The sequence below is a fragment of the Tamandua tetradactyla genome, chromosome 4 (assembly GCF_023851605.1).
Source record: "Tamandua tetradactyla isolate mTamTet1 chromosome 4, mTamTet1.pri, whole genome shotgun sequence".
Lineage (NCBI taxonomy): Eukaryota > Metazoa > Chordata > Mammalia > Pilosa > Myrmecophagidae > Tamandua > Tamandua tetradactyla.
In genome coordinates, this window is record NC_135330.1 from 148014202 (window position 1) to 148039429 (window position 25228).

Genomic DNA, 25228 nt, shown 5'->3' on the forward strand with positions numbered 1-25228 from the left:
CGAACTACATTGCTTTACTTTACATATCTGTTTACTTGTCCATACTGTACCCTCAAATATGATTTCCTCAAAGATAGAGACTACCATATTCACCCTCTGTGCCCACGATGCCCAGCGCAGCACCTAATACAGTTTATTTTTCATTAAATGATGGACTGAATGGTTGTATGAAAAATGAATGGATGCCACGTATGGGAACAGTCTGGCCTTGGAGGGGAAAATTAGCGCGAATGCAGGAAGACTGCCTTGACTGTAACAAAAGTGAGTTCTGACTTACAGAGGAAATAAAGTGAACAACTCCATTGCAGTCCCACAACGAGGGCCTGGAGGACTCTTGAGGAATTTGGATTTAATTTTATAAAATGTCAGAGTCGGTTATGAGTCCATTAGTAGAAACAGAGTATGGTCAAACTGTTATTATCCAGACATGAGAAAAAGTTCTTGTAACGGGAAGAAGTCTGTCCATAATCAATATCTTGATGCATGTTATTAGAACACCCCCAGGAGCCAAAGAGGGCTTTCCCATCCTGGCAGTTACTTTTCTGCTAATCCGTCACGTGAAGTTGTTAGAACACCACAGTATGTCTATTCAGAAACAACGTGGGTGAAGAAAATTATTATGAACACAAAATGTTGTTGACCGATGCTGCTATCAGAAGGATTTGAAGTAGGCTCATTTAAAAATGTGAACCTGGATTTTCTCAATCGGTTTCTTTTTCCGATTTTTACTGGTGATACGAAAAACTTTCTTGAGCAGAAAATGACAAAAGCAGCTTTAGTGTGGGCCACCTTTAATGTCATGATTATTCCTTAGAGATAAATGTGAGATAAAAACGTGTTCATTCAAACTATAAAGAATGTATTTTGTTACCAGAATTTTGTTTAGTATTTTTGTAATATTAAAGCACCCCTATGAACTGTGATGTATGAAGATTCCAAAATCAAGCAACATTTACAAGGAATAATTTTAAACAGCTAATCTAACTTATTGAATCCTTTGTCATAGACCCAAAATGTGCAACTATGTGAGTAGAAATCTTAATGTGAAGTGTTTGACCTCTCCAACATTGTTATCAGAAGTTAATATAGTAATTTCCGCATTATATGCATAAGCGTTCCTGGAAAGTTTTGAATCAAACGCTTTTAAGGGAATCCTTAAAATGTAAGAGAGGAGCATAGGAATCAGAACAGCAATAAATTCCTTGTGATATGAACAGACCTCTATGTTACATGCTTTATAGGATGGACATTTCTTGCGTCAGATTTTTGTAAAGTGAAATGTATGGTCATGAAACTGGGCTGCTTTTCTTGATATTATAAACAAGTTTACAAGATGCTGTTCTCAAGTACCATATGTCTTCCTTTCAATTGTAAAGAACCATTTCTAAAGACTTAACACAAGAGCAGATGAGCCACACTGACTGGATTTGGGGATAATTGGATTTGCTTTTCTCTTCACAAAAATTATGCATGCCTGGGAAGAACGGCAAGAATAAACTTCAACTGATGCCTACTAATTACCATCAGCTAGTGCCTGGCTTTTGAAATCTGATTTTAGGAAAAAAAAAATTAAATAAAACCACAGGCTTGGCTGACAGAAAACTGTATAATGTTGAAGCAACGATGGGGGAAGCCCAATGTTAAGCATGCTAGACTTTGGACCAAACCCAACTGATGTTTCTCATCCTTGTTTATTTTGTTACTTGACATGATTCAACTCATTAAAGATTTCAAAGGTCCAAGGGAAAGTACTTCTACTTTGCCAAGGCATCCTTAGTTGGAATTCCATTATCTCCCATGATCCGAGACAGGGATTTCCTCCTACTCAGTTCTGAGTAATTATGTGTAAGCAAACCCTTGGTGTTCTTGCAGAGTGACTGTACTGGGTTGATGGTTCACCATGAATCATTCATGCAGCAGGCATATTCAATGAGAGGGCAAGGAGGGCTAACACTGATTTGCAGTATTTAGATGAAGTATGGCTTTCTCATTCCTTTCATTTGCTTCATCAGAGTTGATGCTTATCCCTGTAAATCATATTCACTTCTAAAATGATTACAGGAAGAGGAGACAGAGCAAGCATATTCATTCAGCCTTTCTTTCTACAATGAGTCTAATTTAGATTGTGCCTTAGGAAATGTTTGCTTCCTTCTTTCAGAATTTGGGAATTAGTGTTCTCTATCTCTTTTTTTTTGTCTTTTGCCTTCTGTTCTCCCTCTTCTTCTCATTCCCCAACCAGTGAAACAAAATGGGTATAAAATAGGAAATGGGATACACATTTTTTAAAATTTGGCTTTATATACTTTCAAAGCTTCCCATTTGGGAGGTGTACGAATTTGTGATAAAAGCTTAGACCAACTCTTCCCAGAATAAACCAACTAACCACACATTCACAAAAACTGGCATAAATTTTAGGAGACTTGCAATCTGTGGTCTTTCAAAGATCCCTGTTTGCAAGTTGCCAGAATGTGACATACCTGAAGCAGAATGGTTTTTAAAAGGGGAATTTATTAAGTTGCAAGTTTACAGTTTACATGAAAATATCCAAATTAAGGCACCAACAAGAGTTTACCTTCACTCAAGAAAGGCCGATGGAGTTCAGGGTTTCTCTCAGCTGGAAGGGCACATGGCAAAGTCTGCTAGCTTTCTCTCCCAGCTTCTTGTTTCATGAAGCTTCCCCCCAGGCATTTTCCTTCTTCATCTCTAAAGGTCTCTGGCTGAATGGATTCTCGTGGCTCTTAAGCTTTTGTCAAAAAGGTTGCCTCTTAAAGGACTCAAGTGAGTAACCCCATCTTGAATGGGTAAAGACACATCTTCATGGAAACCATCTAAACAAAAGCTACCACCCACAACTGGGAGGGGGGAGGGGCCAATCTCCATCAAAAAGCTCCCACCCAGCAATACTGAATGAGGATTAAAGAACTTGGCTTTTCTGGGGTACACAACAGATTCTGGGGTACATAACCCCCAAGGACACCAACCGAACTTCTGTTCTAAAAGTACCAGGGATGTACCTTACTTGGATTTGAAGGTTTATTAGTCAGAGTTTTCTAGGGAAACAGAACTGAAAAGATATATCTATCTACACATATTGTGAGATTTTATAAAGATTATCTACATGACTGTGGGGATGCACAGGTTCAGATTCCACAGGGCAGGCTGCAAGCTGGGAACTCCAATGAGGGTATTTGATGAATTCCCCTGGAGAAATTGGTTGGCTGAAGTAGAGATGGAAATTCTCTCTCCTGACTGCTGAAATCATCACTTCTTGTAAAGCCTTAATTGGTTGGATGAGACATCTTTCATTGCTGAAGGTAATCTCCCCAGTTGATTGTAGATGTAATCAGCCATAGATGCAAACAATTTACTGCAGATTTAATGCCACAAAATGTCCTCACATTAGCAATCAGGTCAGTGCTTGCTTACTGAAACAACTGTACACCATCACCTGGCCAAACTGACACATGAACCTAACCATCACAGAATAGGACCTGAAGCCTTTCTTTCCCTTAATTTTATTTTCAGACTCTTTTCTGATTGGGCACAGTACAGGATTCAAGAGAAAATAGCTCAAAAGGGAACCTAGTAGAGTTCAGGACTCTGGGCCACACTGGTTCTAATGTGATTCTAAAAGCTTTTCAATATGTATGATTGTTTTGTAAAAGTGCAACTTCTCTAATAAAGAAAAAATGATTATTTTTAAAGGTTTTTAAAGTTTTCAAGGATAGGGTGCACAGGTGGTTCGGTGGTAGAATGCTCACCTTCCATGTGGGAGACCCCAGTTCGATTCCCAGACCATGCATCCCCCCAAAAAGAAGCTTCCAAGGATAAAACAAAAACACATCATACAAACTACCCTAGCAAGTCTTGTAACATTTCCCATTTTTTTTTAAGTAGCAGCTTTATTGAGAAATAGTTCACACATCATATAATTTACCCTTTTAAAGTGTACGAAACAATTCAGGAGTTTTTAGTATATCCAAAGAGTTATGCAAACATCACCACAATCAATTTTAGAACATTTTCAATATCCCATAAAGAAACCTTGTATTCATTAGCAATCACTCCCCATACCCTTACCCCACCCCCAGCCCTAAGCAACTACTCTTCCAATTTTTGTCCCTATGGATTTGCCTACCTCCAAATGAAACCTCACCTGGAATTTACACATTGTGTTACTCATATAGGATTTGTAGTAGATTGAATTACGCACCCAAATATAGATATGTTCTTAATCGTAATCAGCCTTCCTGTGGATGTGAAGCTATTGTCAACAGCATTTCTATCACTTGTATTTAAGGTATGGACACACTGATGAGAGTGGATCTTAATCCAGTTACTGAAGGCCTTATAAAAAGGACCAGAAGTCACAGAAGTTAGATAAGGAGAGGGCATTGCCATGTAATGGGACCAGATATTCAAGCCAAGGAAATGCAAGGTCTGCTGGCAGCCAGCACCAGAATGCTACTGACCCTAGAAAGCAAACCTTCTAGTTTCCAAAACTATGAGGCAATAAATTTCCACTGATTAAGCGAACCCATTGTGTGGTATTTGTCATAGCAGCCATGATGTCATGTTGCCCCAGATGAAATTCCCATAAAGCTACCTGTGCTGGTTTGAAGCTAATATGTACCCTCAAAAAGCCATGTCCTTTATCCTCATTCAATATTGCTTGGTGGGATCCTTTTTATTGTTTCTATAGAGATATGACCCACCCAATAGTGGGTGGTAACTTTAGATTAGATGGTTTCCATGGAGATGAGCCTCCACCCATTACAGGTAGGGTTGCTTACTGGAGCCTTTAAGAGGGAACCATTTTGGGCAAAGCTATAGAGCCCACAGAACCTAGACAGCCCACACAGCCAGAGACCTCTGGAAATACAGAAGGAAGGTGCCACTGGGGAAGCCTTATGAAATGAGGAGAGAAGGCTAACAGACATCACTGTGCGCCTTCACAGCTGAGAAAGGTGCCAGAACCCTAAGATCCCAGCAGATGCCAGCCATGTGATTTCCCAGCTGACAGAGCTGTTCCAGACAGTGTCAGCCTTTCTTGAGAGAAGGTAACCTCTTGTGCGTGTGCCTTAATTTGGACATTTCCATCCATGGCTTTAGAACTGTAAACTTGCAACTTATTAAATTCCCTTTTTAAAAGCCATTCCATTTCTGATATATTGCATTCTGGCAGCTTACTAACTAAAACATTATGCATTTGAATTAAACAATTCAGCATTCAGTTGTCTAATTTGAGTGAAGCATTCTGTTAGGCATGCAGAAATTTCAAAGGTGAGCTTTCAGTGTAATTATGGGGATTATCCTTAGAAGAAGTAATACGTGCCATGAAGGTGGTATCTAGTGCTATGGGATTTCAGGGAGCCCCACTCCACCTTGCCCTCTAAAGCTGGCAAGCCTAGTCCTCACCTATAACCCCAACATCCTCCAGGTATTTGCCATGTATGTTTCCAATTTTTGGTCAACATCCTGAACCAGTCACTCAACTCCCAAATGGTATCTGATGTTCTCAGATCCTGATCCTTGGAATTCTTTCTTGTTGATAGTCTCATGATATTCTTTTGGATCTTCTGGCAGAGATGGATTTGTCTCTCTAAATATGTTTTCTCATCTTCCTTAGCAATAGAACTCTCAATTTTTAGCTGAGCACCTAGCCACCTTACAGTTTCCCTTACAGCTATGTAAGGGTTGTGTTACAATTTCACAATTTCTCTTTGATCTTAAAGGAAAGAGGCTTGTCTTTCCTCATCCCTCTTCCTCCTCTCTTCTGATTGTAATTCAGACACTGACTAAAGCCAAAGACTCTTCTTCAGCCATTTTGAGCCATCTGGGGAAAGCTTCAAATTGAGGGTGGATGAGAAAATCCTTAGAAGAGTCCGGGGTCCCTATACTACTCACCTCTGGATTTTTAATAAGAAAGAGGAAAAATAGCTTTATTTGTTTAAACCATTGTTATTTGGGTTTTTCTGTCACACACAGAGGAATCTAGTCCTAACTGATAAAGTCTGGGGATCCTTTTAAAGTCCAACCTATTTTTCCTTCCATTATTGATACATTTCATCTCCTCCCTTTGAATATATTATTTCAGGACTCTCCAAAGAGATGCCCTTTTGTTATCCAACTCTAGGTATGCCAAAACTCTGGGAAGGCCTTTGAGGTATTTTTGTCCCAGTTTCTTAAACACGACTTGGACACTAAGAGTGGAACATTTATTTTTACTAATTAGAACCAGTAAAGGATCGTTTCATGAAAGACATGACTTTTAAGATAGTGGATGCGAACTAAAAAACAGAAACCTGGAGGCAGGGATATTTCCCAACAAAGGAAGCAAAGTGAGCAATAATATGAAGACCAAAAACAGGATGCATGTTTGAGAAACAACAATAATCTAACCCTCCTATGTAATAGACCTATGGAGTAGACTGACATTGGGCTGAAAAAATAGATTGAAGCCTATACTTGAAAGCCTTGATGATATTTATACCTCTCTGCCTAGGATAGCATCAAACCATTTGAATACTTTCCACCAGTCTCCACCAAAGAGCAGAAATAATGTTCCTGTAACACAAATCTGACCTTGTCTTCACTGTTTAAATGCCTTCAGTAGCTTCTCATCAGTCTTAAGGTAAAACCACAATTATTGGCCTCCAAGGTGGGTAGCTCTGGCTGTGCACCCTTTCCAACTTAGCCTCCCCCCGCCTTTCACTGCTTCCTGGTCATACTGCCATTTTGCATTCCTTTATCATGTCAAATTCCTCCTGAGTTCAGTGCCTTTGCCTGACTATTCTCTGCATTTTATGATTTCATTTGTTTCAACCATCATTCAAATCTTTGCTGAAAATGATGCTTCCTAGTCAGTCTAGGTCAGACAAGGTCAGGTTCCTCTGAAATATACTCTTAGAAAACTTTTTATTCATCTTTTTTCTCTCTTATATCAATAATCATTTAAACTATTTCTATAATCATGCATTAAATATCTGTTTTCCCCACTAGATAATGAGGATGATAATCATGGCTGGTTTTTTTCACCATTGTATAGCTTGAATTTAGAACACTGCCTGGACCAGATAAATTCTAATAAGTATTTGGGAATAAATGAAGGGCAGGGATAATATCAGAGCTGTGTCATAAAAAAATATATATACTAACACAATGCATGAAGATTAGAGTCAAACCATTCCTCAATCAAAAAAGTACTTGCATCTTATACTGAAATTCTGTGTTTATGTTTCTATTTCTGTCATTGGATAGAAAATTTCTCACAGGGATGAGTATATTTATCTTTAAATGTCTGGCACATAGTAGTCACTTATTGCAATATAAACAGCAGCTTGTGTTTCACGCTATTTATCTTTATCTATTTGACATCTACATGCTCTGTCCTTTGTCCTCTTATCCCTCCTCTCTCCGCAGGGGTTGGCACCCAGGTCCATGTACTTACAGACCATGTATAGGTGATGACTTCCCATACTGAAACCTTCTCCCAACCCCTGGTTTCACCCCTGAGCACCATGTTGTATATCCAAATGCCTGTCTTACTATCTCAAATTGAAGAGAATTATTAGTTCTGCCACTCCTCTATGCCTGCAAAGTGGTTTGCTCCATTTCCCCATTGTAGAAAGTGGCATCACCAACCCTCTAAGACCTGAGCTATAATCCTTGATCCCTGCCTTTCCCTCATGCCATATCTAAATCTTAAGCAAGTTCCGCAGTTCTACCTAAGAAATACACCTGGGATCCATTTGATTCCTTTTGCTTCTCTGTCATCACCCTCATTACCATTCTTGGCTACTCCAATCGCCTCCCCACTGGTTTTCCTGCTCTTTCTCTTGATCCTTTAATCCATTTCTACACAGAAAACAAGGTGATCTTCTAAAACTGCAAATTAAATCATTCCACTCCCCTGATTCAAACACTTCAGTAGCTTTTCATTGTCTGTTGAAAAACATCTGCACTCTTTCTCATGGCCTATGGCACTTGAGAAGATCTGTGCCTCAATATGGCTCTCGTCTTATCATCTTATCTAGGACCCTCGCCTGTCACCTATTGTGTTCCAGCCATATTGGTCTTTGCTCTTTTTCAAATACACTAGGTTTTTCTCCTCAAGGCTTTTGACCTTGTTGTTTACTCTGTCTGGGTAAGTTTCCATTAGACTTCTCTAAGCTAGATATATCTGATCTTTCTAGTGTTAACTCAAATGATTCCTCCTCCAGGAAGCTTATTTTAATCAAACCATGGAAAGGAGCCTCCAATTACTTTCTAATTCATTAGCCTGGTTATTTTATTCATCTATCACTATCAGAAATTATCCTGTCAGAAATTATCTTGTTTATCTATTTGTTTTCAAGTGTTTTACCACAGCACCTCAATAGACTATTAACTTTCTTGAGATAATTGATTTCTTTTTCTTTTAACTATTTTTTCCCAGTCCTTAGAACAGAACCTGCACCACAATGGGTCTTTAATAAATAAATATTTGTTGAATGAATAAATGAATGTACAAATGAGTGTTTGTTGGAGTCAGCTAAACTGAACAGGACGAATAAAGGCACATCTTTGGAAGAGAAACTGGTAAAGAAGGAAAACAAACAGCAAAAGGTAAAAATTAAATAAGAAGATTATGGGTGCTAAGTTTTAACAGGTTTGGGTCAGGCGTCCCTCTGCAAGTGTTATGAAATTATTTGGCACATAAAATCAGGGTGTTCCTTGGATACTGTGAATCTCATCCAAGATTTTCTCAGCAGAGGTCATGGCTGCCAGGATAAGAATTTCCAGAAGCTGATCAGTGACAACTTTATCTTTCCAAAGAACATTTCCTTCTAAAGTTCAGTGTCCATCTAATATTGCCACTTTTTTTGAAATCCAGTGACTAATCCAATCCCCTCCCCTTTAGATGGTTAGGAGTGAGAATTCCCAGTTGGTACTGTATTAACTCGGCAGAATTTTAGGCTAAGTAAAGCTGTGCAGACCACAATATGAAAAAAGAAATTGCCCCAAGAACCTATTTCCTGTAATTCCAGATATAACTGACTTCCCTAAGCCACTCTTTATAATTATAATTAAAATATCATCATTAAAATTTTCCAGGATCTATGCTGTGCTTATAGCTTCCAGCAAGACATAAATTATTGGCAAATACTGTGTGGATAGAGGGACATTAAAATGGACCCATAAGCCAAATATAATCTTTCCTTTGGATTAGTGCACAGGATAAGGAAATGTGTATCTTCAGAGCTACTCCTCTTCACACATAAAATAGTGTGTTGAAGCCACTAGAGTCCATCAAACCTCTTGCCTCCTGGATTACACTGGAATACTATCATGTTTTACCAAAGCTCCCTAGAAAACTACTTAACTGTACTGCCTCACTTTCACGGGACCTTGTCCAGGATAAGCAGGGAAACCTTTTTTCCCCCTATTTTATCTGATTTTGCATAAGGAACTGAAATCATCGCATACTGAGCCACATGCCATATGCAAGGCCCCTGATGAGCACAGAAAACTCTAAGGAATCGTTATTCAGTGACTCTTGCCATCTTCAGGTCTGTGGAATGCAGATGCCCACAGGAAAGTGTGGAGAGTTTTTTCCAGCCTCACCATATCAGCCATCTCACCAAAAGAACCTTCTGCTTGGGCTGAAATCCTTCTCTCAGACTCAGGCCATTCTTTAAGGCCTGACTTGAGTTTAAAAGGCCTGGTTTACATTCTGTTCGTGAAGTGTTTCTCGTTCACAGCCTCCTTTCCTTGTATCAGGAAAAACTCCCAAGTGGCTTTATTGCTTCGTATTCATGTTTGTTTTCAAGGGGAGGTAGGATGGTTGGACTTTGGGGACCATAAAACAGTTCTAGGTGTTTAAATTCAGGGAGTAGAGAAATTAATGATAATAAAGATAGCAACAGACACGGATAATGCAGTAAAGAAAATAAAACGAGTAGGATGGATGGTGCAGGAGGCGATTAAAGAGAGATGTGAATGAAGAGTGGGCAGTAATAGAAATTTCTGGTGAAGTCATAAAAGTTTTCGCAACAATCCCTTCCCATATCTGTGTGATGTGTGTTGCTAGAAGCTATGGTATTGTGGCAAAGAACAGAATGGAGAGGAAAATACTTCCAAAGTTTTCCCTTAAAACCCAGCCTCCTGGAACTATGAAAGCAGCCTCAGTACGTAAAACAGACTTGCATGCGTCCAGTTACAGAGGTGTAGGGAAGGGAATGATTTCGGTTACTGGAAACTAGTATTTGCGTTGGAGAACATTACTATTTGAATTGGATGGTGGAGGGAAAGGTGCATCTTAACTTTGTCAAAAATGTTACAGAGGTGATTAATTTATCCACTCAAAGGCTTTGTAGATAAAGGCTGGCAACATTTTTAAAACACAATATAAAATTACCATTAAGGTCAAGTATTACAAGTATACTCTTAAGCTTCTTAAGAATTCCGAGAATAATTTGTGTGCAAGTCAAAGACTGACACCTGCTATAGTCTACTGTTGATTTTTTTTTTTTAAAGTGAATATATAGCCTGCTACAGAAGCATGCCCTACCATTGATATGTACATAGGAGAATCAGAGAAACCTGTTTAATAAAATATTTTTCTCCTCTCCAAGAGAGAGGGTGAACATACAGTTTAGGGTGTGTTCATCTACCATGCAAAGTATCTTGTGTTTTAAGGTGGCATTCGCTGGATGTAAATATTGTTTAGTTCAGGTGACTCGGAAGGTGACTTTGAAAAATGACTCAGTTAAAAGCAAATGATACCTCCTCATCTAAATACAACAACCTCTGCATTAAAAGGACATGCTTTTCTAACTTTTCCTCCTCTTCCATTTTCAGCAGGTATATGGAGAGCGAGCTGCGCTCACTGAGGAAGACCACAGCGGGCCAGCCCTCGGCAGCTCCTTACCTTGGAGCAAGCCTGCCGGCCGCTCACCCACAAGTCACGCGCGCATCTCAGGGAGGAGGGTAAGCTGGGGGGTTGAGCGTTGGGGCGGGGAGGAGGCGGGAGGCGTTCCCGTGCTATTTTGGCTTCTTCTGCTGACTGGCTGCTCAGCTGTTCATGAGTCACCCTAACCTCAAAATCTGTCACTGAAACAGAAATAATGCTACCTCCTTTTTGTGTCTTACATGAATTGCATGAAGACAGTATTCATATTTCAATACATGTGGGAATTAGACAAGACTAGACATAAGGACAAGTCCAATAGAGTTGTTCTTAGGCTATGATCAATACGCTTTAATCATTTAGATCTTGAGATTTCTCGGTATTGAAAATTAAGAATGAGAGAGTCTATTTGAAATTGATAAGAGCTTTATTTGACACATTGTATCAAGAATAGAAATAGTTTAAAAAGATATGGCATTAAAATGTATTTATGTAGATAGCCATTTAATAAAATGTTGCTGAGTATATCGGCGTTGAGACACCTGGGACTTCAAGATGCCTCAGGTCCTCCCTTGAAAACAGGCACGTGCTGGAAAGAAGGGTGTAAATGATTCTAGGAAAATGCATACATGAGTCTGGGATTATCTATGAGATTTTCACTGTAGTATCATCTATACTAGTGTTTCTTGAAGCAGTAGTTAGGAGCTTCAGAGAGAAAGACCTCAGCTTAATGGCAAGAAAAAATTTATTAATCTTAAATACATTTTTTTGTACTGTTTGCCTTAGCTTATGTAGTTGTCCCTTTTCTAAGTTTGTGAGTTCAGTGCTTAATTAATTTGTATTTTTTATTTGTTCATGTTTAGAAATACAAATATTAAAGAGCATGAGTTTGTCTCTGGATACCATTTTCCCCATATTCCATATATTGTTACTATTTAGTGCTATCAGCTATTATCAGTATAGCTATATTAGGTGATCATAATAAAATTTATACATGATAAACTGGATTTTCTTTAATTTTTGCTCTTAATATTATCTAGCTTACATTAGCAGATTCATTTGTAAAGAGGTTTCTTTTGCCTTTGTTGTAAAGTTCTATTTCTGCATTTGGGATGTTGTATACTTGACTTCTAGACAAGGAAGAGGATTTTACAGAGGATCTATTTAATTCTTCCTGGTTCACTCCCACATAAGCCCTACAGACAAGCTTCTGCCAAACAAAGCAGTCTTTACGACAGGCCTCTGCAAACAATGTAAACTAGTTTATTTGGGCTTGGGGAATAAAGAAGAAATGGAACCAAATACCAGCCCTTCATCCTCTCATGCTAGGTCCAAGGGAAGATACTCTCACAATTGGCATTCTCCTTCTTGTGAGAAGTGGGAAGAATTCTGAGTGTATATGTTTCATCCCTCTTGGACTAGAGTTCAGCCTTGCTATTCTCCCGTTTCCTGTGCTTGTGATAGATGAAAGAGTAGCTTTGAGTCTAGGCAGCAGCATCCCAAGACTATGGTTAAAATCCCAAATTCTCTGCCTGAGACTATGGGCTGGACTCAGACCTTTTATCATGTCCCGCATCTCCTCCTGTGCAGAGCAGGCTCATCACTGGTCCTTCTCCAGCCTTCTGAGAGCAGATGTGGACTTTGGGAATGCTTCCTGTCCCTTTACCCTTAGAAACTGACCAATAGCTCAGGACAAGAGCGAAAGGGACAGGGTGTGAGTGTCCTTACTGAATAGTCCAGGATAATTGTACAAAGTCACAGGAGTATGGACTCACTGTGGATAGCTGAGTGTTTGGATTTTTATCCTTCTACTCTCCTGGATGATTGAATGATCTGAAAGATAGAGTACCATTCTGGTATTAGAAATCTGCCTATAGAGGTAGTAACCACAAATATGTTTTGGAGACATCTTCACCGTCCCTTAAGGATTTACTCCCCAAGAAAGAAGGAAAATGAGTTATTGTGCCAATTCAAAATGAGGTATTATGGGACTTTTCAGAGACCCATAAGAGGTTGTGGAATTAAAGGTCTCCAAAGCTGACCATGTGTTATTATCTGAGGAGACTGGACAGTGGAGCCTCTCAGCAAAGAGTAGTGACTTTCTACCCTTACCTCTGGGTGCTTCTCCTGAGAAATCACCTGAGAATGAACTTTGGGGAACTGTGGACTCTGGTGGAGGGCCATGGAATTGTTCGTCCTTGAGCTCTGAACCCTCTTTTAACCAGCCCTGCCAGAAGGAGAGAAGCAATCATAGTTTGGGAAAATGGTAAGAAATCACATCCTGATGAGTATATTTGTATGGCTTCAGATACCAGAGTTTTCTAAAACCAGAGATTTTGAGTGTGTATATATGGCTGTGTCTGGGTCAGATGAGAGCTCAGAGAAGAAGGAAAAGAACTCAGATGAGTGGTTGAGTGAACCCAGTCAGGGAAAGTAGTGATGGGGATATGAGGAACTCATTTTTTTCGACATTCGTTTTTCTCCTTCTTCCTTTAATCTGTGACAAGTTTCTCCATCTGCCCAGCTGAACATTGGTCCCATCTTGGGATCTCACCATCTGCCACCACCTTGGGGCTGAGTCTAACCTGACTCCACTGCTTATGGAGAACTAAGTCTCATTCATACCGTCATTTGACCACAATTTCCGAACCACAACCACAGCTAATATAGCTCTTTCTAGAAACACAATTTTTTGAGTACTGGAGACACATCCTTTCTAATACACAAGACAGATGGAAAAGGCAGACTATTACTGCTTGTCTGAGTCACCGACATTTAGAATGCTTCCTTTCAGCAGTGTCACGCTATGGGAAAAATGCATTACCATATTAGTGTGTGAAGGACGGGCAGTCATAGATTAAAAATCAGACACTCTCATGGCACAGCACACTCATGGATTAAAACCAAAAGTCAGAGATACAATCTCATTACGACAAACATATACTTATAAAATACATCTGTTAACTTATTTTTTTCCAGTGGCTGTTTGTCCCATATGTATTTTTTCCATAACCAGTTTTAACTACATGTTTGCAAGAGAGCAAAATTCAAGCTATGTGTTTAAAATGTCTTCTATGTGTGTAGAATGTTGCCATTTAAGAAATGATTTCTGGTGATTGTGATTGTATTCAAACTTTTAGCTTATAGGAACACGGAAGCAAAATAAAGTAGGTTGTATTAGCGGTATATCTTTTAAAATAATGTCATTATTTTAAATAATACTGATAAAAACTGATAAACCACAAGCGTGGAACATGGATTTAAGTGTAAGAGAAAGTGTATATTGCAGACAGTAACATCGAACTCTTAAGCTACACTCATTTACAAATCCCAATTACCTTATATACGAAAACTTACTCCAAGTGGCCTGAAATAAGATCATTATACCCTGATGCTTTCAAAACCTTCTCCTTTTCTTATTAACAAGTGCTCACTATTATGGGAAGAATGCCTGCCTTTTCTCTGCAGCTTTGCAGAGCTTTAAGGAAACAGCGTTTTTAATCACACCCTTCTTTTCTTACTTGCACTTCTAACTTCTCAAAGTTGGCAACAGAATTTTAAGTTCATCTCAAAGATAACATCGTTCCTTAATCTTGGACAGTTTAAAAGTCTCTACCAGGGCATTTGTAAGCATTTTATTGCTTTATTCCTTTATTCTCATGTCAAGGACAAGTGGACATAAGCCAAAAAAACTAAATTACAGCAGAGCCATTACTCTGTTTCTAGATCAGCTAAACCAATTAATACAATCTAATTAAAACTTATTTTCTTTCTTTTCTGCATAAGGGGCTCCAAGAACAGCTGTTGTGTTCGGGTTTTCAGTATGCGGTTGTGACTTTGTTGAACTCTTACTAGGACATTTTCAGTGTGAGATATGAGGCATGCGAAGCCACTAGTTGACCTCACCTTATAATTTCCATGTGGTACTCTGGCAAATTGCCTTTTTAAATTATATATTTTCTTCATCTGGAAAAGGAGAAAGTTGATTTCATTCATTCTTGTTTTTCTTGGGATTTAGAGTTTCAGTAGTACCTGTACTTACAATGAACTATTCATATTTGGCAGGTCTCAACCAATTCATTTGGACAAATGCAAAGTACACCTGCCACAGTGAGGAATGTCTTCTAATCATGTCACAGGATGTATTTTTACCTTGAACTGGAGTAAAAGTTCATAATGTTAATGCCCCCATTTTTCCCCTGTTATGTTTAGATTGAGTATTTCTGTAAATTATGCATATACTGGCAAAAGAATTTTTGATTCATTTGGGTGCAAGAGAAATACAAGTGCTTTCCTCTTCACGTGGATCTTCACGTTTATCTTAGGTTTCCTAAGTTCCTTCCTGGAATTCAGCCTGTGGCGGGGATAGAATTAAGGCTCCTTTTTCAAAAGTACACAGTTGTAACTTACTTTATTGCTGTTTTTCCTCTCCCCCTTGCCTAATTCATGAAATTGTTGAATTAGAGCACTAGTTACTCTAATTTGTATCTATTAGAACTGAGTTTGGCTATGCCTAACAGAAACTGGAAAACAACTTTTAACCAAGTGAGTGGTCTGTTTTGCTCTTATGGAAGTCTCAAATGACTGCACTTGACTGAAACAGTAGCCAAGGACTCCATATGGGATGCAGGCTCTTTCTTCTGTTCTGCCAAGCTTACTGGATAACCTTCAACCTCATGGACATAGAACAGTCCTAGGAAATCGCCACACTGAATCCAATTCAGTGTGGATGGATGAAGGGGGTGGAGGGAAAGGAAAAGGACAAAAGCCTTATGCCAGCAAAGTGTGTCCCACTTTTTAAAATTTTCCTGGAAGCTCCACCTAGAAATTTCTTCATGGTTCTTTTGGGATTCAACTAGGTACAGGAGAATCTTGGAAAGTGAGTTTTTTTTTTTGTTTTTTTTTTTTTATCTTGACACACTGATTCACCAAACAGAAGTATGGTTCTTGTAGTTAGAAAGAAGAGAGAAATATACATTGGATAGGCAATATCCAATTTGTATGAGCAATATAGAAATATGTATTGGATAGGCCACCCTTTGGCTCCCCAACATCCATACACACAATTCATTCCACTATTCTACCCCTTTAGCAGATGATAAAATATGTGGAAGCATTTTTAGTTGTTACAATGGCTACTAGCATTTAGTGTCTTGTGGCTAGTGATGTCAATTCTTCTGTAACATGTAGAACCCTACTAAAAAACAAAAATTACCTACCTAGAATCCTAATATTAGCTCCCGTTGAGAAACGTTGTCAAATGTAGAAGCACTGATCCTTTCCAAAGGGAGATTATATCCCAAATTCTTAAACATTCCTTTTCCAGGTCAACTCTTGAGTCTGTAGGACTGTGCAACTTTCACTAGATGTAGCATCTCATTAACCAGGAATCTAGTTATCAACTTATAAAACATCAAATACACCATAGTGGAGTAAGAATAGCTTTTGCTGCTATGCAATAAAAATTACCATTAGGAAAAGTGGAGTCAATGGCCCAGAGTAAATATTCAGTCCTGCTAACAAAAGTAGCTACAAACTCTTCACTGGCCAATCTGGCAGCCCTTATTTGGCTAGCCTGGAAGATCTCTCTGGTCTATTATCGTCTGCCATCACCTCTTAGTTGAATATTAAGATAAGAGCATATCTTCATGGTTGCATTTTCTCATGGTGCCAGTTTAGAGTCCAGAAATTGTCTGGGGGGTTGAGTAGTCAAAGGTTGACTTTGTCCTGTGCTGGGATTGTGTGTGTGTTTGTCTGTCTGTCTGTGTGTGTTGTATATATGACAATACAGATCCCTCAAAACTTAGGAAGCTTTCAGGTTATCTTCTTCAGTCAATCCTCTGAGTAACCACAACTGCAGATCCTGTGTGGACATAGTTTTATGCCCTAGAGTCTTTTACCTGTTGGCTTCTGTGAGCTCTCAATTTTCCTAAACTCATAATGGTCAGTACCTTGGACTAATTAGAAACAATCTTAGATGGGAAATAAGGTTTAATCTGAGGTTTAATAAGGTTTCCTTTTTTTTTTCTGCAAAAAAACATGCATACGATGGAAATCATGAATGGCAAGTTCAAGATAAATTCCTTTGGTTAGCATTAGAAATGCAAAAACCCCACAACCCTTGAAAGAGGTAGAGCTGAACTGGGAGTTGCTCAGCCAAGCTTCTGACTCTTGTACTGCCAAAGACTATGGTGATCTTGGGCATATTATTCAACCTGGACTCAGTGTTGCCGTAGCTGGTTTCAATGCTATCCAGGCTGTCTTCCTCTTCTAAATTTCTGTGACATTACATGAATGTCCATGGATTGAGGGAAGAGCGAAGGAAGTGAAAGAAGTGACTTTTAGGAGAAAGTAGTAAAATCACAACACAAAGTGATCATCAGAGGTTGAGGTGAATAATAGTGAAAAATTACATGAACTCCCCATGTGCAAGGAAATGTTCCAAAGGATTTAAATATATTAGCTATCTTCACAATAGCTCCAAGAAGTCAATACTAAAACTGTGTTTTTGGAGGAGACTGAGGCACAGAGCGGTGAAGAAACTCGCCTGCCTACGTGGTAGAACTGATGCTGGTACCCAGAGAGTCAGCCTGGAAGGCCCACACTCCTAGACGCTGCATTCTACTCCTTAAGGTGGGAACACATTCCACTGATACTCAAATTGATAACCTTCCAGTTTAGTACGGTGTCAAATCAAATTAACTTTTAGTGGTTCTGGCAATACACTGATATATATCCAGAAGATCTTTTATTGAGGTATAATTTGCACAATAAAATATATGCATTTAAAAAATAATAATTTGTATTGATTCAACAACATACAAGCACATGCATTCTTAACATACAATCATTCCATACATGGTGTACAATCAACAACTCACAGTATCGTCACATAGTTGTACTATTCAGCAATGGCCCCTTAATATTGAACTTGTCCAGAATCTCAGCAAAATATTGAAGGCCCATAGTGTTTGGCTTGTGGCTATGTCTCAAACTTTGCCTCTCACTACTCCCCAGCATGGATTCTAGGCTCTCATATTAGCCAATTCCTGAACATATGCCTGGAATGCCAGTTTCTACTCAAAATGACATTCTAACAAATATCTACTCTTCCTTCTGGACTTTAAAAATTCTCTTTCCCTTTTAATAAGCCTTTTTTGATCTACCCTTAGGCAAAGTTGGAGGTTTACTCTTGCCTTCCTGCATAATCCTCTGCACGCACCTTTATTAAAGCACTTATATGATAAAGGGCAGGACCTCTGTTCTCTTAACCTTTGTAGAACAATGACTGTTACTTAGTAGGTTCTCAATAAATATTTGAGGAATGAATGACTGAGTGAATAAGTGAATAATGAAAACAGTTGGAATGAACTGAAACTTCTGTACTTATTTGATACCTATCTGCAGGATTCTTCCTGAAAAAAAGGCTTTTGGAAGAGTATTGTTTATTTTTGTTTGCTTATTTTTCCTTAGGATGGTCAAGACTCAAACTTTACTCAACTATTGCTCTTCATTAGCTGCACAGGAAAACGTTATCTGGTAACTTCTTATCAGAGTAGAGTCTATAAATCACTAAAGCAATCACTAACTAAAGCTGATCCCAAAGTTATACCCCTTGATTCCTCTACAATCATTCTGCTTGTGGCAGTATAAATAAAATATAAGTAGGGAAAATGACTGGCACCTTTCAGTCTCTTATAAAATAACCTTTATCTGATCTTAACCAACAGTGGCAATTTTATTTTGTAATTTGTAAAATTTATTTTTAAATTTATTTTCTATTTTCTTTATTATAGCTACAAGAAAGAACAAACTGGAAAAGAAACAAAAAAGAAATTCAAAAAAACAAACAAACCGTCACTATAATACACAGAAGCAATCAAGAAAATGCAAAGCTTATCAAACTAATTGAATCCTGGGGGAGAAAAAGCTCTGTTATTCCCAGTTAAGCTAAGCCTTGGGGGAAGTTAATACTTCTTCAACAATTGTACTCAGAACATTAAAAATACTTTTGCCAAGGAAGGGTATCAACATTTTAATCTCCCTTACATTGATAAAAAGAAAAACACGTAGCAGGGAGGAGGCAGGGGCAGGTTTTCATAGAGCCATAGAAGGTAGAAACAAAATGTCCTTTGTTTGGAGAATGTTGCACCTGCATTAAATTTACTGCTGACATCTCTTCGCAGAGATTGGTTTTTTGCTCATTCCCCCACCTTTTATTGTTTTCAACACTGAGGAATGTGAGGCATGCCAGTTGTCTTCCTTGTCACTGCAATGTTTCTGTCTTCAACTGTGAAAAGGAATAGGGCTGCCTCCCTGCCTTTGCCATCAGCACGTCACCTCAGCAATGCACCTGCACCGTAACACTACCCTGAACCTCGCAGAGCTTCATACTTCTGTGACAGACTCAAGAGATCAATTTCCTGCTGATCGGCCTCAGAGTCAGTGCCCTGTTCCAACAAGGAATGTCTCTTTCAAATAATCTGAACTTTATACAGGCAGTTCGGACACACAGATGCAAAAGTTTCAGAAGATATCAACATCAGAAAGGAAAGCTCCATAGCCAAAGGCACAATGGCTCTGAGATAGTTTGTTTTTGTTTTTTTATTTTCGTTTTCTTCAAAGTGTAAAAAAAAAAAATTCTCCATGTCAATATAGTGAGGTGCCTCTGACATTTTATATATGTTCTCTGAACATTCCGTGTCGTTGCTAAAGGAGAGAGTGGGAGTGGAATGAATAGAACAGAACACGAATTTTGTAAATAAATTGCTTTAGTCATGAAAGAGTTTTATGTTCTAGATTAGTTCATCCTGACTACGTATACTTAAGCCCTTCAAGCTTTTTCTGAGCCATTGTAAAGGCAGAGTTTATCCCACCTCTGAACCTTGTGCTCCCCAGTAATTGCACCAGTAACTCAGAAAGGCAATCATTTAACTATCATCTCCTCTCTGTGACTGAGACTGCCCTAAAATAGAGCTGGGCTGTATCCCTTATATTCCCAGGGTCCTCAGTGCCAAACCCAGACAAATCCCTACTAAATACTGGGTTTTTATTGAGTTAATGGATTGTTAATTAGATCAGTCACGTCCCAGGGGATCCTTCAGGTACAAGAACACTTCTTGCTGAAACTATGTAAATTTGACCTTGACCTAGAGCTCAAACAATCTGTCTTGAGTAAATTGTGAAAGGAAAGAAAGAAGAAGAGGAGAAGAAGGAATAGACAAAGGTAAAGTGTTGTCATAGTCAGAAGACCTGGGTGCCAAACAGGGCTCTAAGACCTATAAATTGTGTGACTTTCAGCAATTTATTTAATATGTAAAATGGGGATAACAATACAATTTAGAGGATTAAATGAAAAAAATGCTTACAGTGATTGCTCTAGAAGATGAACCCAAGAAATAGTTATAGTTAGTACTAGAAAAGTAAGACAAAATTTTGCCTTCAGTTTATCACAGTTATTATCTTCCTATCATATTTTTAAAGTAACTTCCAGAAAGGCAGCGGCACATTTAGGGAGCCTTCCATTAAAAGATGTGCCATAGATCAACAGCTTTTCCTAGCCATTCAGAAATCATTAGGAAGTGTTTGGTTTCTCCACTGTTATTTGCTTTATGAATACCTATAAACCTCTCTTTGTAACTAAAAATGTGCCAGAGGTTGATTTACTTTAGACCAGGGGGCAAAATTTAAATAGAAGCCTTTTAGATGTCTTTTCTCAGATTAAGACTACACCACTCAGTTTTCCTTCTTTTACCATTTAACCTTTAACATGAGAGTACTCTGAAGTAATTTTAAGCACCACCCACACACTTGGCTATAATCATTTAGTTTACAATGGTCCATAAAAGCTCATATCGCTCCACATTCCATGACCTTTTCCAATTTTCACTTCATCTGTGAGATGCAAAATTAACATCGGTTCTTAAATAAACTACCCCATTGTAAATATTTTAAAGCTTTCAGATATTTTCCCTAGATTTTCTTTTTTATTAGAAAGTCAGCAAAGGGAACCTAATGTTTAGCCTCAAAGTTTTCCTTTGCTTTTTTGTAACTTTGAATTTAGTACTTACTGGCTTTTACCTAAATACGCCCCATTTCATTAGTTTATGAGGTCACTCTTTAATCATCAGATCAGAGTGGGTTGAGCCTGATCACATATGAGTCTTGGAAGTTAAGCTTTTTGGCCAACTTTCCTTTTTTCTAATTCTCAAATGTTTCTGGTTTAGGAAGGCCTTCATATTCCCCTTGTTTCAAATCTGCCTTGTTTGTTAATCAACCCTCATGCAATCGTCTTTTCCGTTGAAGGTGACAAAACCTTCCTGCCATCTTAAGCCCAGCTTCTTTCAGTTGGTCTCTGCTTTTCCCTGTAGCAGCTCATCCTCTAGTCAGTGCACAGACCATTGGCCCGAACCCCCACAGGGATATCTGAGACCTGACCATAACTTATTAAAGTCTTAAGGATAACAAAAGGATCTTGAAGCTGGTCATCATATATGGTTCTCAGGGTCTGTAGGCCAAGTCTTTTCAGAGTTGCCCCCTGCTGGATGCCTTCTGCCTAGATGCGGTCTTGCCACCATGTTGCTGAGATGGGCTTATTCCCACCTCCTCTCCTCATGGTGGCATTCCCAATGAACATGTCTCCCTTACTCCATTACAAGTCCCCTGATGGGGAGTGTTAATTCCTCGAACCCTGGAGGAACGAAAGGACATTTCTGCCTTTATACCAGTCCAAAGCCTGCCTCCCAAATCATCATTTTCCCTCAAGGTATCCTCTGGCATTCCTTTTGAGGGAAAGCCATTTTTAGGGGTATTGATAGACTTGTGTTTAAACCCTTCAAAACATGTGTGTCTGTCCCATGTACATGTTATGTATAATGTGTGTTATTCAACTCCAACAGTTCAGTTTAGGGTGATGAGCGTGTGATGAAGGTCATGTCTCTGTGCCCTCCTGCCATCCTCTGAGACTCTACTCTCAAAGAAGTCCGAGAACAAAAACACGAAACTGCTAAGAGCTACCATTACATTTTAGACCCAGTGTATTACAAATCCATATTTAGACAATACATACTTTTCTGAAGTAGATGGTCTCTGGGGATTGAGTTTTGTCCACTGGGAAGGCAAAGTTTCATATGAAGCAAAGTTATGTGACTTTTGGATCCACATTGTCATAAATCTAAACATTCCAGAATAAAATCTTAAAGTAACACTTGCACTAACAAAAGGCCTATGGAGATGTTGTTTCTAAGATAAAATAGAAATTTGCTCCCCAGAGTAAATGCAAGAATCCACTTCTATAGAAACAAAACAAAACAAAAATACTGCTTCAACTTTAAAATTAATTTTTCCTATTTCTAGGCAAAAATACATACATATATATATATGTTCCAACATTATGGGGGTCTAGTCTCAGTCAGAATACTTGCAGAACCACATACCAGGATATTGTGTCAAGGTCATTTTTAGAGCTATCAATTGGTAGGGTTTTGTCTGAATAAGCCAAGGTAGCAAGGCCCTTTGCATTTTTTTTTTACATCAGGGGTATTTACAGAGTAGAAGCTAAAATCTTTGATAAAAGCCTGACCTCAATGATTATTTCAAGTATCTGGGAGTGCGACGAGAGAGATAAACATTTCACTTTGATGGTAAAAAAGAGAAAAGGGAGAGAGATGTTCCCTAGAGATCTGAGTACGTCCCCAGAGCATGGGAATCTTCATGTCACCTTCTTCACACCAGACCCCAGACAGATGAAAGCACTCAGAGAGGATAACTTCTCCCAGGCATAGCAGCTTGCTACCTCCCCAGAGACACCCAAACCTGAGAGACCAAGGCTGGGAGGGCGTTAACTGTAGAGGCAATCAGTGTAGACCAGTGATGGGTATAGCTGCCCTCTTATTTGGAAACTTTGTGGCACCCTGGCACATTTGCCGATTTACAAAGATTTAAAGAAAAAGAAAAGAATTGGGAAATTTTTTCTTACATCTGAAATTGTGAATTAAGATTCTTACTTTCCTTGCACGAAGGGTGTTTTTAGGCTCCCCATTTCATAATTAAAGAAGCACAGGCCCAGAGTGAGATTCACTCACATGTGTTCTAATTTATCATGGATAGGAGCTGACAGAGCAGAGATTTAGCCAGACCTCTCTGGCTTTCAGGTTGATCTAAAGATGGAGAATATAGTTAACTTTACGGTGGAGAAATCTGGCAGACCCAAGACTATCAAGTAATCAAGGTAAACATCACTGCATATCAGCACCATGAACTCCTTGATGTGAAGCTCTGAAAAGGATACAATGTAATTTTTAAAAATATTGTTTTCAAAAATGCATAAACTCTGACAAAACATGAGAAAACATTAGACAAATCTAAATGTAGAGACATTCTACAGAAAATAAATTCTTCATAAGAGTGAAAGTCCCATAAGACAAGGAAAGATAGAGGAACTACTGCAGGCAGGAGGAGACTAAGGAAAAAGATTTAAATGCAATGTGGAATTTGGGGGTGGGTCTTGGAACAGAAAAGGACTATAAAGTTATTTGATAAAATTCAAATAACATATGCAGTTCAGTTATTGATATTAATATCCTGTTCTGGACAATTAAACTGTAATTATCTAGGATCCTAACATTACAAGATGTGAAGTGATAGATATAAGAGAACTATATATATATATTTTTTTCTTTCTTTCTTTCTTCCTTCCTTCCTTCCTTCCTTCCTTCCTTCCTTCCTTCCTTCCTTCCTCCCTCCCTCCCTCCCTCCCTCCCTCCCTCCCTCCTTCCCTCCCTCCCTCCCTCCCTCCCTCCCTCCCTCCCTCCCTTCCTTCCTTCCTTCCTTCCTTCCTTCCTTTCTTTTCTTTCTGTCTTTCTGTCTTTACTTATTTTTGCATGGGCAGGCACTGGGAATCAAACCCAGGGGATATAAGAGAACTCTTACATCAACTCTTGTACTACGTCTAAAGTTAATGCAAAAGAAAAAGTTATGAAATAAACTGGGAAACAATCTTCATCAAATCCTGGAGATGATATCAATAGATGCTATATGAACAGTTCCCAAAGCACTTGCTATAAAGATTGGACAACTGGGCTCACTCTAAGAAGTCCTGGGGACAGTATCTCTGTGCATGTAAAATTGTAGAGCATTTACCATGTCCTTGAGATATACTTTTTTCTTTCGGAGAAAGGTAATTATGATGCCAAAAATTAAGAGTAAGGCAAGGATCAGAAAGAGCAAAATAAACAAACGAATGAACAAATAGTGCTCAAAAACTTTTGGAGACCTTGCCAATAAATTGTGGAAGACATAAGTTTGAAGCAGATATTTGATTGGGTAGATATAATTAAGATTCTCACACAGATAGGTCAGAGTAAATCCTTCCTCATGTAAGTGCTATTTAATAAAAGAAATGCTTCATACTTTATAGTTTCCAGTGAGTAAGCCTACAAGCCAAACAAACAACTATTTGTGTTGTTAAACAATCCAAAGATATAATTTACATCCAATAAACATCATCAATCATGGAGCAAGTATACACTGAGCAAGCACTATGTGGGAATATGAATCTCTAGATCTGGAATATGATGAGATCAGCTCTGTGTTGTGGAAATATTACTTTGGTGAAGGTAGAGCTGTGGGATTAGAAAAGGGAGAGACTGAAGATAGAATTATGAGGTTACTACAGAATATAGATAACATAAAATAAGGGCCTTATCTCAAGCAAAGTTAAGAAGGATAAAGATGGCACGGAATTTAGAGATAAGATCACTGCCAAGAGAAGAACAAAGGGGTGTGATGATCTGCCTCAAATGTTTTGTAGAATATGGAAATGAAGAAAGGAGGAGAGATAGAATGAGAAGACAATGAATGTGGTGGGGAGATAACGAAAGGAGTGGGGTAGGTAGAAAGGACAAGCTGATGGGAGAAAAAGAGAGAGACGACTAATTTTTTTTTAGGAAAAGTAAAAAAAGGCTCACTCAAAATATTTTCCATAACCTTTATCCAAGTGCCCCTGAAAGACCGCTGCAATGCCCAGACAGATGCCGCCTTAATTCCGGGCAATACTGGCCTCAGGCATTAACATCACATCTAATATGGTTCAGTCTGTGGGGAACTCTTGTCGCTTTTTTCCTGAGAAAGTTATCGGAAGCAGTAAGTTATCAGAAAACAATGTCTTTCCTTAGTTACCGGATGTCTATAGGAACTCAGATATTCTCAGGCACCAATAAATAAACAAAAGGGGCCAAGTTACACTGATAAGGGTTAAACTAATGTTGCATTTTCTCTGTAACACTGGTGAGTGGCCATGAAGCAAATTACTGACAATGATGAAACTGGGTAGACTCC

General features: G+C 38.7%; 1 long non-coding RNA gene across 1 annotated transcript; it reads left to right on the forward strand.

The window, feature by feature from the left end:
* The first annotated feature begins 8439 nt into the window (after positions 1 to 8439).
* On the forward strand, positions 8440 to 19129 carry LOC143679428 (uncharacterized). Its single transcript, XR_013173746.1, has 4 exons — positions 8440 to 8607; positions 10843 to 10971; positions 17406 to 17524; positions 18688 to 19129. It is a non-coding gene; the product is annotated as an uncharacterized LOC143679428 (long non-coding RNA).
* The last annotated feature ends 6099 nt before the right edge of the window (positions 19130 to 25228 follow it).